The sequence below is a fragment of the Lontra canadensis genome, unplaced genomic scaffold (assembly GCF_010015895.1).
Source record: "Lontra canadensis isolate GAN:19392208 unplaced genomic scaffold, GSC_riverotter_1.0 scaffold10, whole genome shotgun sequence".
Lineage (NCBI taxonomy): Eukaryota > Metazoa > Chordata > Mammalia > Carnivora > Mustelidae > Lontra > Lontra canadensis.
In genome coordinates this window covers 20,983,045-20,995,300 of record NW_022631004.1, presented here as the reverse complement: position 1 = coordinate 20,995,300, position 12,256 = coordinate 20,983,045, and the positions used below count along the sequence as shown (strand labels likewise).

The window sequence follows — 12,256 nt, the reverse complement described above, 5'->3', positions numbered from 1 at the left end:
GTATTTTCAGTTCTAAAATATTTTATTAAGGGAAGAAATCTTTAAATCCTGTTGTCTCTAATTGAAAAGAAAATAATATTTGAAAGTAACATAAGTACCCTTAATATATGTGATTTTAGGTACCATAAGTACCTAAAATTCTTAGTAATTCTTTTGAAAAAGTAATACTTTTCAGTTGAAGACTAAGCCAACGTTTGATGTAGCTAACTGACAATTTAAATCCCAAATAAGATACACCATTTAACAAGCAGGTATTATTGACCTACTACTGGCCACAATGGTCAACAGTTACACAAGGCACAATAATAGATTTTATAGGGTTATCAATATATGCCTCAAAGAACTTAAAATAAATAGAAATAATTATTAGCCTTGGTCATCAAAAGCCTAATTTCTTTTTCCAGACATGCTTGCATGCTACTGACATCAAATGATATTTGGATTTTATGCATTATTAATCTCTATCCTATTTCATCTAATATTACATATGAATTGGTATTTGATGTTACTCTAATGAACTTACAATTGTAAGGGATGCAATTCTAAATTTGGATGGCTCTGATCTCTTTGAATATCAAAATTGAGGAAATTCTCAGATTAGATATCCCTAATGAGGATATTTCAGTGAGGAAAAGTTATTATAAATCACAAAGTTAAAATAAAAATCAGCTGGGGGTAGGTGCTATATTTCCATACACATTTTCCAGTATGATTTAAAAGTCAAAACAATGATTCATAAATTTTTAGAGGGGGTATTGATGAATATATTTACAGATACATATTTTTTTAAGTCTTCCAAAAATACTTATTTCACAGTTTCTGGGGGTAAAAGGTCAGTATTGGTTAGCTGGATACTTTGCTTAAAGTCTTAAAATGCTGTAATCATGACATTCACTGAGGCCTTTTTTTTTTTTTTTAAAGATTTATTTATTTGTTTTACAGATAGAAAAAGAGAGAGAGAGAGAGAGCTAGTGCAAGCATGTGTGTGAGTGGGGGGAAAGGCAGAGGAAAAGGGAGAGAGAGAAAAAGAAGCAGACTTCCCACTGAGCACAGAGTCTTATATGGGGCTCCATCTTGCACCCTGAGACCATGGCCTGAACCAAAAACAACAGCAGGACCCTTAACTGACTGACCCACCCAGGCACTCCTGAGGCTCTTTTTAAAATTTATCTATATGTTTTTGATATTCAGCAGCTTGACCTGCAGCCATCACTACCCACTGTTTATTAATTCAGGATGGACATGTCTGATTTTTACCTGGGAAGAAGGAAGCTCACATTTATTGAACATCTATTATGTGCTAAGCACTGTGCCAGATTATTCTGATGAACATCTACCCTATAAAAAGGTAGAAACCAAGATTTAGACTTGAAATTTTGTGCAAGACCATAAGGCTAAGAAATGTGGGGAGGCAAAAATTTTCAAATTTTTCTACTTTCACATATTAGGCTAATTATTCTAGAATACTCACCACCAAAACCGAAATGCAGTAACTTCCAAAATTAAAATAAAATTTTTCTTAATTCATTAATTTTATAAATTTTTAAAAATTTATTTTAATTCCAGTATCATTAGCATACAGTTTTATATTAGTCTGGGGTACAATATAGTGATTCAGTAACCCCATACAATTAATTTTATATTGTAAGCATGACTATCTTTTTACTTTTTTTTTAATTTTTAAAAAATTTTTTTATAAACATATAATGTATTATTAGCCCCAGGAGTACAGGTCTGTGAATCGCCAGGTTTATACACTTCACAGCACTCACCATAGCACATACCCTCCCCAATGTCCATAACCCCACCATCCTCTCCCTAACCCCCTCCCCCGGCAACCATCCGTTTTGTGAGATTAAGAGTCTCTTATGTCCTAGATGTCCATCAACAGATGAATGGATAAAGAAGATGTGGTATATATACACAATGGAATACTCTGCAGCCTTCAAAAGAAATGAAATCTTGCCATTTGCGACGACGTGGATGGAACTAGAGGGTATCATGCTTAGCAAAATAAGTCAATCAGAGAAAGACAACTATCATATGATCTCCCTGATATGAGGAAGTGGAGATGCAACATGGGGGTTAAGGGGGTAGGAGAAGAATAAATGAAACAAGATGAAATTGGGAGGGAGACAAACCATAAGTGACTCTTAATCTCACAAAACTGAGGATTGCTGGGAGGAGGGAGGTTGGGAGAGGGGAGTGGGGTTATGGACACTGGGGAGGGTATATGCTATGGTGAGTGCAGTGAAGTGTGTAAACCTGGCAATTCACAGACCTGTACCCCTGGGGATAAAAATATAGTATATGTTTATAAAAAAAAAACAAAAACAGTCGCTTAATGAAAAAAAAAGGAAAAAGAGTCTTATGACTCTCCTCCTCCTGGTCCCCTCTTGTTTCATAACATGAAGCTCATTTTATTACCTTTCTCTTATGAAGCATAATTTTATTTTTTCAATTGTGTTAAAGTATACATAATATGAAATTTACAATCTTAAACAATTTTAAGTGCACACTTCAATAATGTTAAGTATATTGACATTGTTATGTAGCCAGTCTCCAGAACTCTAGTATGTGATTTTTTTTTTTTATTCAACACCTAAATAGAAATAAATTTAGGAAATAAAACAGGAACAAATTCTTGGTTACTGCTCTTAAAAATATTTCTTAAAATGTTATGGATCAGTAGATGAAGTGAGTGACACAATACCACTGGGTATTACAGGGAGATTTAGTTTGGGATATTGGTGTTGTATAGGAAATGTGACCTACCAATTAGCTGATTGCCTTCAAGTCTGGAAAAGTCTTATTCTCTTAATTCTCTTAATTATTGTCTGCAGAGTTATTCAATGAAATAATTTCCTAATTAGAAGTTGTTAGAAATTTAACTTTAGGGGCACCTGGGTGGCTTCAGTGGGTTAAGCCTCTTGCCTTTGGCTCATGTGATGATCTCAGGGTCCTGGGATTGAGCCCTGCATTGGGCTCTCTGCTCAGCAAGGAGCCTGATTCCCCCTCTCTCTCTGCCTGCCTCTCTGCCTAAATGTGATCTCTCTCTCTGTCAAATAAATAAATAAAATCTTAAAAAAAAAAAAAAAGGAAATTCAACTTTACTTGTCTGGCCCCCTAAAGTGATTTTAAACAACAACAAAAACACATAATTGCATCTTATGTCTGAGTTTACTTTTGTATATATGAAAGCTCAAACATCATCAGTTAATTGTACTTTTTTATTGGCTCCTTTAAATCTTATTTTATTTTCTGGGTTGCTTTATGATGTTGTGACACATTGATTTTCCCTCCTACCCTTTAAACTAACAAAGTCTGTAGGAAATAAAATATCTTTATTGTAATATAACAGCACAGCAGCCATCCTATTTATTATGAAACTAAATAAATAAAAGAGTGCCTTTTACTTTAGGCAAAGCAAGCCACATATGAAGTGATCCTGGGGTTTGAAAGGTCACAGGTTGTATAAATTCACAAAATAATTTCTAAGTAAATAAACTATGCCATCCTAAAATTGAAGGAAAACCTGTTTTAATTTTTTTGCGAATTTAATTATTCATCTTTAATATGTGAATATGAGTATGTTTAGTCAGCAAACATAAATATGTATCTGCTGATGAAGGAGTTACATTAGAACCACAGGAATGTGATGTAGTAAGGAATTGGTGAAGATTTATATGGGCACTATGGGGTATGCTCTTATTATGGAGAATGATATATGACTCTTTACTAAAGGGAAAAACATGATTAAATCAGCTGGTATTGTTGATGTCATAAACCACTAATGCAGAGTTGGAGTAGTTTATATATATCAGAGGAAGCTGGTAATGCAATTACCACATTAGTATGCAGTTGGAATCTGGTTTGGGCCTTGAAAATAAACACCAAATGAGTCATTTATTTGCCCTTGGGTAATGATAATCATGACTGAATTTCCCCATCTAAAAAAAGGTTTTCAGTGAAATTGTTTTTCACATGTTCTGTACAAGAGCAAAGTTTTGAAAATAGATGATAATGAGATGAGCTCATTTTCATGCCAAATCGTTTATAGAAATACTCAAGGTACATTTGTAGTAGACACTCAATAAATGTCAATTAAGTCAGTTTTGTAGTTCTGATCAAGTTTTATAAATTGCCTTAAAAGCCATATTACGTTTTTAAGCTTCCTTAAAATTAACTTCAGGATGTTAATTTCACTAACAAATGAGAAAATGGTCGCAAAACATAAAATCTGTGTGGATGAAAATAGAAAATCGGCCGAACTACTCTGTTCCATGATATTCCTAGGCTTTTAATTTTTTTTTTTTAATGTATTAGTTTGGGTATTTATATCAATGAGGTGGCCAGCCTCCAAAATGGCCCACAATAATACCTGTCTCCTAGAATTTGTACCCTTGTGTGCTATTCAACCACATTATACTGGATTGGACTGTGTATGCTCAGTAGGGTAAAGCTGAAGTTACAATACGTCACTTCAGAGAAAAAAATTACAAAGACCATGGATGGCTTCTATCACAAGTGCCTGTTTTCTCTCTCTTTCTTTCCCTTTCTTCTTCTCATTATTTGATCTGGGAGAACCCAGCTTTCATGTTGGGAGCAGCCCCATGTTGGTAAGAAACGAGGTCTCCAGCCAACAGCCACATAAGTAAGCTTGTAAGTGAATTCTTCTACCCCCAGGCAAACTTCTGATGATTGCACCCCTAGATGACCTTTCAATTCCAACCTCATGAGAGACTCTGAGCCAGAACTACCTCACTAAGCCACTCCAAGATTACTGATCTAGGAGATGATAAATGTTTGTTGTTTTGAACTACTAACTTGGGGTAACTTTGCATGCAACAATAGATATCTGATACAATTAATTAGTGTGGAAATCAACCTCTATTCTCAGTGGATTCACATACAAAAAGTTTATTCCTCATTCATACAATCCATTGCCCATATATTCCTGGTGGGGCAGCTCTTGGGTAGTTGCGCCCCAAGTGGTAACTCAATCATTCAAGGCATTCACATCTGGTGGCACCACCATTTTATGCTTTAAAGTCACCTGATGTCAACAGTGGAAGACCAGTGGAAGAGACAGGAGAATAGATAAAGGCATTTTGGTGGGTTAGGCTTGGAAATGGCAAGCTTCTCTTCTGCCTACAATCCATAGAACTCAGGTGTAGGACTACAACTAATTGCAGATTATCAATGGGTTTGGTGAACGTGTACCATTATCTCTGTTGTCTCTATTTCTAATAAATTGGGGCAAAGTTAGTAGCTACCAAGATAGTATCTAAGCAATCTGAAAGATGTCACACATAAATTTTTGGCAGTTCCACACAGCCATATTATATGAGCTGTGTCACCTATTTCATGAAATTGTCTTTTAAATTAAGAAATATAGGGCACCTGGGTGGCTTAGTCATTTAAACATCTGCCTTCAGCTCAGGTCATGATCTCAAGGTTCTGGGATTGAGCCCCAGGTCAGACTCCCTGCTCAGCGGGGGTTTGCTGCCCCTCCCTCTGCTCCTGCTTGTGCTCTTGCTCTCTCTCTCAAGTAAATAAAATCTTTCAAACGTTAATTAATTAATTAAGAAATATTTTCAATAAATTTTTCTTTGTAAGAAGTTAAAGTAAATTGAATATGAGCTAAACAGCAGAAACATGTCATTTTGAGATTTTATTTATTTATTTGACAGAGATCGCAAGCAGGCAGAGAGGCAGGCAGAGGGGGTGGGGAAGCAGGCTCCCCACCGAGCAGAGAGCCCCCTGTGGGGCTCGATCCCAGAATCTTGGGATCATAACCTGAGCTGAAGGCAGAGGCATTATTTTTTTTTTTTAAAGATTTATTTATTTATTTGCGCGCGCGCGCGCGCGCGCGAGAGAGAGAGAGAGAGAGAGAGAGCGAGCGCACAAGCTGGAGGAACAACAGGCAGAGGGAGAAGCAGGCTTCCCGCTGAGCAGGGAGCCTGATTTGGGACTCCATCCCAGGATCTTGGGATCATGACCTGAGCCGAAGGCAGACGCTTAACCATCTGAGCCACCCAGGTGCCCCGAAACATGTCATTTTGACATTAAGGTGAGCTAATCTGAAAGCAACCAGACATGATCACTAACACAAGTCACATGATATCATTTTAAAGCTTCACTGGCTATTAAAAAAAAAAAAGCGAATACAGGCTCTGAAATGTGGTGCATTATAAAGAAGTCATTCAAATGATTCAGAAGGTGGTACATTTTAAATTACTATAAAAATTATCTAACATTAGGAAATGATAGAGTAAAATCGAAGAGTATGTTTGTGGAATTCCAGATATTCACAGACTATTGGTTGAGGAGCTTTACAGTGGTTTTCTACAGCATAGATACTAAAAATTTTAATAGTTAAACTTCCCTCTTTTTTTTTTAAACGAAATCACATATGGGACACAATGTAAAATTAATAATAATAGTAACAGTACACCAGTCTATGTCACACAAATTTAAATCTTCAGTATGAAGCAGAAAATTCTCCTTTGCTTGTGAAGTCCCTAATCAGCTGTCTTACAACCTTATGAAACATAATTTGGGAAATATTTAAGTTAAGTTTCTTTTCCACAGCAAGTAACAGAAAACCCAACCTCAGTCTTAAGTGTATTTTTTGTTTATATAACAAAATCAGAAGATAAAGTAGACCAATAATGTTGAGCTGATTCCTCTAAATTCTTCTGGCCTCTCCCTAATGCTAGCTGTCAAGGTCACATTCAAATCTTCTATCAGTAAAGAAATGTTGTCCAGAAGTTTCTCCATCCCCAAGCAGTCTTCCACTTAGCTCTTATTAGCCAGGACTGAGTGGCCAGGCTATGTCTATTCAGAGCAAAGCAGACAGGCAAAGCAAAGAGCAGGGAAATTCTGATTGACTTATCAGAGTTTATCGGTTGGGAGGAGGTTTACATCACCCCAAATACGTTCCTGTTATGCTAACAAAAAGGAAAAAAAATCACTACTGTATAGACAGACAGCCATGACTATCTACCCCAAGTAGGTACGCTCTCCCCTTCTACATGTGGCTGTACCTTTGACTGTAGCATCTTGATTTTGAATTGCATTCACACCCTGGCAATGAACAGTTTAACATTTCCCCAGAGGCAGTTGTAACTTAACATAAAAACTGGGTCTAGCAATGTGTAATACTTGAAAGCAATTATTCATAAGCATATGCCATGATAACAAAAATGTCCCTGTAGGTTTTCAGAAAAAATGAGGAGAGATGCAGACGGAGCTGCTTCCGAGTCAACTGTACTTCTATGTGGCAGCTTGAACTGAGATTAGGGACAGGAATTAGGGCTTCAACTCCAACCAAAAATGAATGTGCTAGTAACTCCACCTGACATTAAATGGAGTAGTTTATCTTCTTTGCATTCGCTTTTCTTGCTATCTGTGGAACTAGAATAACGTTTCTGTCCCTTATAGAGATTATATAGATTACTTGAAAAGGAAAAGTGCTCTGTGTTTCCAAAGTGCTCAGTAAATTACATGCATTAACTGGCTGTTGGTTTGTTTAATGCATCCGAAAAAATTCATTGGTGTTTTTTAAAGATCTGCTTTCCATTTATCTTTATATCCTGAGCTTTCCTTGAATATCTAAGAATATAAAAGGTAGGTCTTTTTTTTTTCCATCTCTTCACCAAAGATAGAGAGACTTTATCTCCATAAATTTCCAGAGCTGTGAAGAAACTTTATGAACTTGTTTGTTTGTTTAGACACTAAATCACAGAAAAGTTCTGTATTTTCCAAAATATATTAGTTAATTTATAGAGTATTTTAAGCATTTGTTATTTCTGATTCCAATTTTTTCTCAAAATTCATCTAAATATCTTTCTTCCCTGACCACACTGCAACATATAGTGATATAACAGAAATACCTAAACTAGTAGTCATAATATACAGATTTAATGATGGCTTTGTCATTTACTAGCTTTTTAATTTTAGAAAATCACTTAAAAATCTCTGGACCTGAACTTTCTCTTTTAAAAACTTGGAGATGATGCTATCTTCCCTACTTTGCGTACAGAGTTGTCATAATCTAAAATGTGCCAAATTGTAAAATTTCCCAATCCTATATATTTCTAATTTATATGCATGTGTGCATATTCTAATTTATATGCATATATTTGATATAATTAAAAAATGATTAAAATGATAAAAAAATGATTTATACCTCTAGACCTAATATTGTATTCCATACAATAAAAAACTTTGACCTGGGATGTAAATATTTACTAGAGATTCTTTTAATATAGAGTGAAAGATAATTTGGTTTGGCTTTTCTGTTGTATTTCACACTCAAGATTGATCTGCAGGTTTATTCAAATGGAGGCAGCACAGTAAACTCTTTGAAAAATGAGATAGCTTTATAAAAACTAAGAAACTACAGAAAATTCAATCCCATAACTAAAAATAAGAAAACATTGCCTGACTTCCCCAATTTAGGCACACTTACCTGGAAATCCATCTTCTTTGCCTGACATAAAAGAGTGACTAGCATAATTGCAGAAAGAAAGCATGGAATAAGAAACACACTTTCCCCCTTGACATTCATATTCCAAAACACAACAGAGTGTCTATGAATAATAAAGTAATAATTCAGGAGAATAAATCAGAGAATATATTTTCTTTTACATTAGACATTTTTGAGTCTTAAGTCTCTAAAATGTTTTACACTGACAAGATATTGGCCCCACCTACCCTCAAGGTAAGGGAGAGACTGTAGGAAAACCCAAAGGAAATTTGATAAGCTTTTCTATTTATGCCATAGTCTACTCTTTTATATATTAAATACCCATTTACTCCTATTCTCCCATGGATGGAAAGCTCCTACTACCTTCCCAAAGAAGATGTGCTGAAGAAGTACCCAGGCACCACACCTAGCTCAAAGTTTAAGATCTTTGAGAAGCACACTGTAGTCCCTCTGTTGAGTTTAGGTATTATTCCTCTTAATGTACAGTACTAAGAATTTTTAAAAAGACAAATATCTCTCCCCCCTGAAATATCCAGTCTCTCACACACAGACACACGATATGCAATGGTGGAAACAAGACAGGAAAACTGATTTAAGTACAATACTCAATTAGGAAGGGGGATGGTGTCTTTTATGTTAGTTGCTGATCTATAGAAACACATTAATTCTACTGACTAGACATTGCAGAAAACCCGTACCCTGGACTGGTAAGAAAATTGGGATCAATCCCCAATTTTACTGCTTGAGATGAAGTCCTATGCCCATTCTTCATGGGCCCTGCCTCCATTGCGAATGAGTCTTCGTATTTTAGTATACCACTCGATCACATAGAAAATTGGTGTTGGGTCTCAGGAGGTTAAAGACAGTCACAGTCTCTTTTGACCTGTTTATGCTTTCTTTGCAAAACAAATTTCTCAGAAACTCAGTAGACTACCGACTCATTTGATTTTAGACATATCCAATTGCCAGTAACCACATCCAAAGTGCTTTCCTAGAAGTTCTCAAATATTTATTTCTTCGTTCTTTCAAATCTTTCTCTCTCACTTACTGAAGCTCTCAGATTTCAGTAAGAAGTCATAATTTGATTTTACCCAGAGGCACTTTAATCAATGGAGAGTTTTGGAGTTTTTTTAATTGTGTGCCACTGCCTTAACACCGACTTTTAGCTTAAAATATTTTAATCAGTGTCAAGTATTATTGGGCCTTTGTCCATTAAAGAATTTTAAAACTGCCAACCTTAAAAATAAAACAGTTACCTACTTTCCTAGCAAAATGAGTTTATTTGGGAGTGGCAGAAGACTTGATAATCAGGACAGGCAAACTAGTAAACCATACATAAGTCTAAAGACACAATGGGAAGGTCTTTTATTAGGTCTTAGGAGGAAATTGAAGAGGGTTGTTTTAAACATGCATTCATTGGAGAACAGGAGTTTGAGATTGTTGTGGTTTCTCACCGGGGGGCAAGTAGGTGCTTAATGCTTTGCAGCAGGACAGGGAGGGTTCTTCCTTCTTAAAAGCAGAAGATGAAATTCCTATGTGAAAAGTGTCTTTGCTTATCAAAATAATTCTTATCTTCATTCTTCCTACTGGTTATGCAGACTGCAGGAGTGGTGTGTACATTAGAGCTCCGCGTCCAGGCTTCCTGGCTCATTTTAAATGATGTTTCCTTCATTTATTGCCATAAAACTTATCCCTTTTCCATCTTTGCAGGGTCCCAAATTTCTGATCTATTTCCTTTCATTTAGGCTTGTTGATTATCCAGTTCTTTCTTATAATACCTTGAAATGTGTTATTGGTAACAGCTTTTACATTTTACGAAGGTTGTGTTTCCAGCCTCTTCCCCAAGAAATGAACATTCTACCTTAAAAGTTATTACAGATGACTTGGACCAGATATTTTGCCATTGGATCACATAGCTTACCAACTTTTCAGAATCCCAAAGCAATTTATTCACAGCCAGTGGTGGCCCAGTTGCTAAGGCAATGCAATATTGTTGAGAAATTTTATTAGTTTATTTCTTCTATTTCTATATCTGCTTTCAGTACTAGTTAGACAATTAGTCCCTAATTCTCAGTAGCATATCATAGGAGAAATTTATTGCTCTCGCTGTCACATGGCCAACACAGCCCAGGAAGGGATTCTACCACAAATAATCCTCAGAGATCCAGCCTGCTGAAAACCTTACCATTTCGTGAGGCTATATGGTTTCTGGGTTAAATATTCTTGGCTTATTGTCCAACATGGATTAATTGCCCAAACTGAATCAAAAGGTGCTCTGTTAAAGAAAGGGGCCCTCATAGAATATTTTGTGAATCCTTGTGTCTTTGCCACACTCTCCTAAATCCTAAATCAGTTTATATGAAGCTCTGTAAATATATTAGGAATATGATTCCCTAAAAACTCAAAGGATTTTCATTTTTAGAGATGCTTAGATGTTTATATTAGAATCTCAGATAACACAGCATTAAGAATAAGGTAAGTAATGACCTTGAATAGAGTAAATCCCCCTAACAACTCTGGCTTCAATGTACTTAAAACCAGAAAAAGACAATTGGAGTTCTGAACTATCAAAGAATAAATCTTCAAACCAATTCAAATGAAGTCTAACTTTTCAAAGAAATCTGACTTACATCTAGACATTTATGTGTCTCTTTGTCATATAAACAGTATAAAAATAGTTTAACAAGATTTTCTTTTAATTTATATGTGTGCTTCAGGAGAGATAAAATAACACCATGATCGTTATCATTCTTAATTTTTCACTACTCATATATTTAAGAATACATATTTGTAAATTAAAAAAATGCATTCATAATAATAACTAAAATCAAGGACATTTTATATGTGCTAAGCACAATTCAAATTTCTTTGTACTGATAATATTTATTGGTCTGAATGAAGGGAATTTTAATTCATGTTGGACCTAAATATGTAAAAAATGCATATGAGATTTAACTTTGAGTGAACATTTTTCCCTCTGATGAATATTTTGATTAAGGTAATAAACCTTTAAAAGTAGAGATCATTATAGTAATGTAAATGTGGTCTAAAGAGCAGCTGATATCACATGAGACATGAAACATTTAATTTAAAAATGAATCTCCTCTCTCATTTAATTTCTTTTTATCATTGTCTTATTTCACTGAAATTAAAGACTTCTGTGAAAACAGGATAATTGTTTCCTGAAAATTCATACGCTTCTGTTTTATATTCCCCCTTAAAGATCTCAATCCCTGGTTTATAAGCTTATGATTGTTTGCAGCCACCAGTTGTAATTTTATGAATAAAAATAGCCCTAGGCAATCAATAGGAAAACATTGTGTAAATCTAACTTTTATCATAGCTGGCTTTCTGTGTGAAGTATAAAACAAAGTGATAAACCTAAGAAATAGTGTTTAAAAACTTGGCCATTTCTAATTGTGTCTGATTCTCCTTCTGTTACATTTTTGTGAACCAATCCCCTTTCTAAATAAAAGTTATTTTTTCCTTAAGTAGTAATTCTCGTTTATTTCAAAAATCCACTCGACTATCTAATGAAAGCCACTCAGGGCCCTCATTCTCCAAGGAAAAATATGCACACAGATCAAGTATAAGATTTTAGTTTGTTGCTAGATACCTGATTAAAAATCTTTTTTTTTTTCCTAAATATAAAGAAATTTTCTTGATTCTCATTTATTATACTTCTTGGGATAGATGATTCTTCCTCTGTGGTCTGTAGTCTTTGTCTCATTCCTAATCGCTGTCACTCAGACAATATCCTTA

At 35.1% G+C, this 12,256-nt stretch overlaps 1 protein-coding gene across 2 annotated transcripts in view; it reads left to right on the top strand.

The window, feature by feature from the left end:
• Positions 1-12,256, top strand: part of GALNTL6 (polypeptide N-acetylgalactosaminyltransferase like 6) — a 1,185,252-nt gene that overhangs the window by 586,055 nt on the left and 586,941 nt on the right. The window lies entirely within an intron of this gene.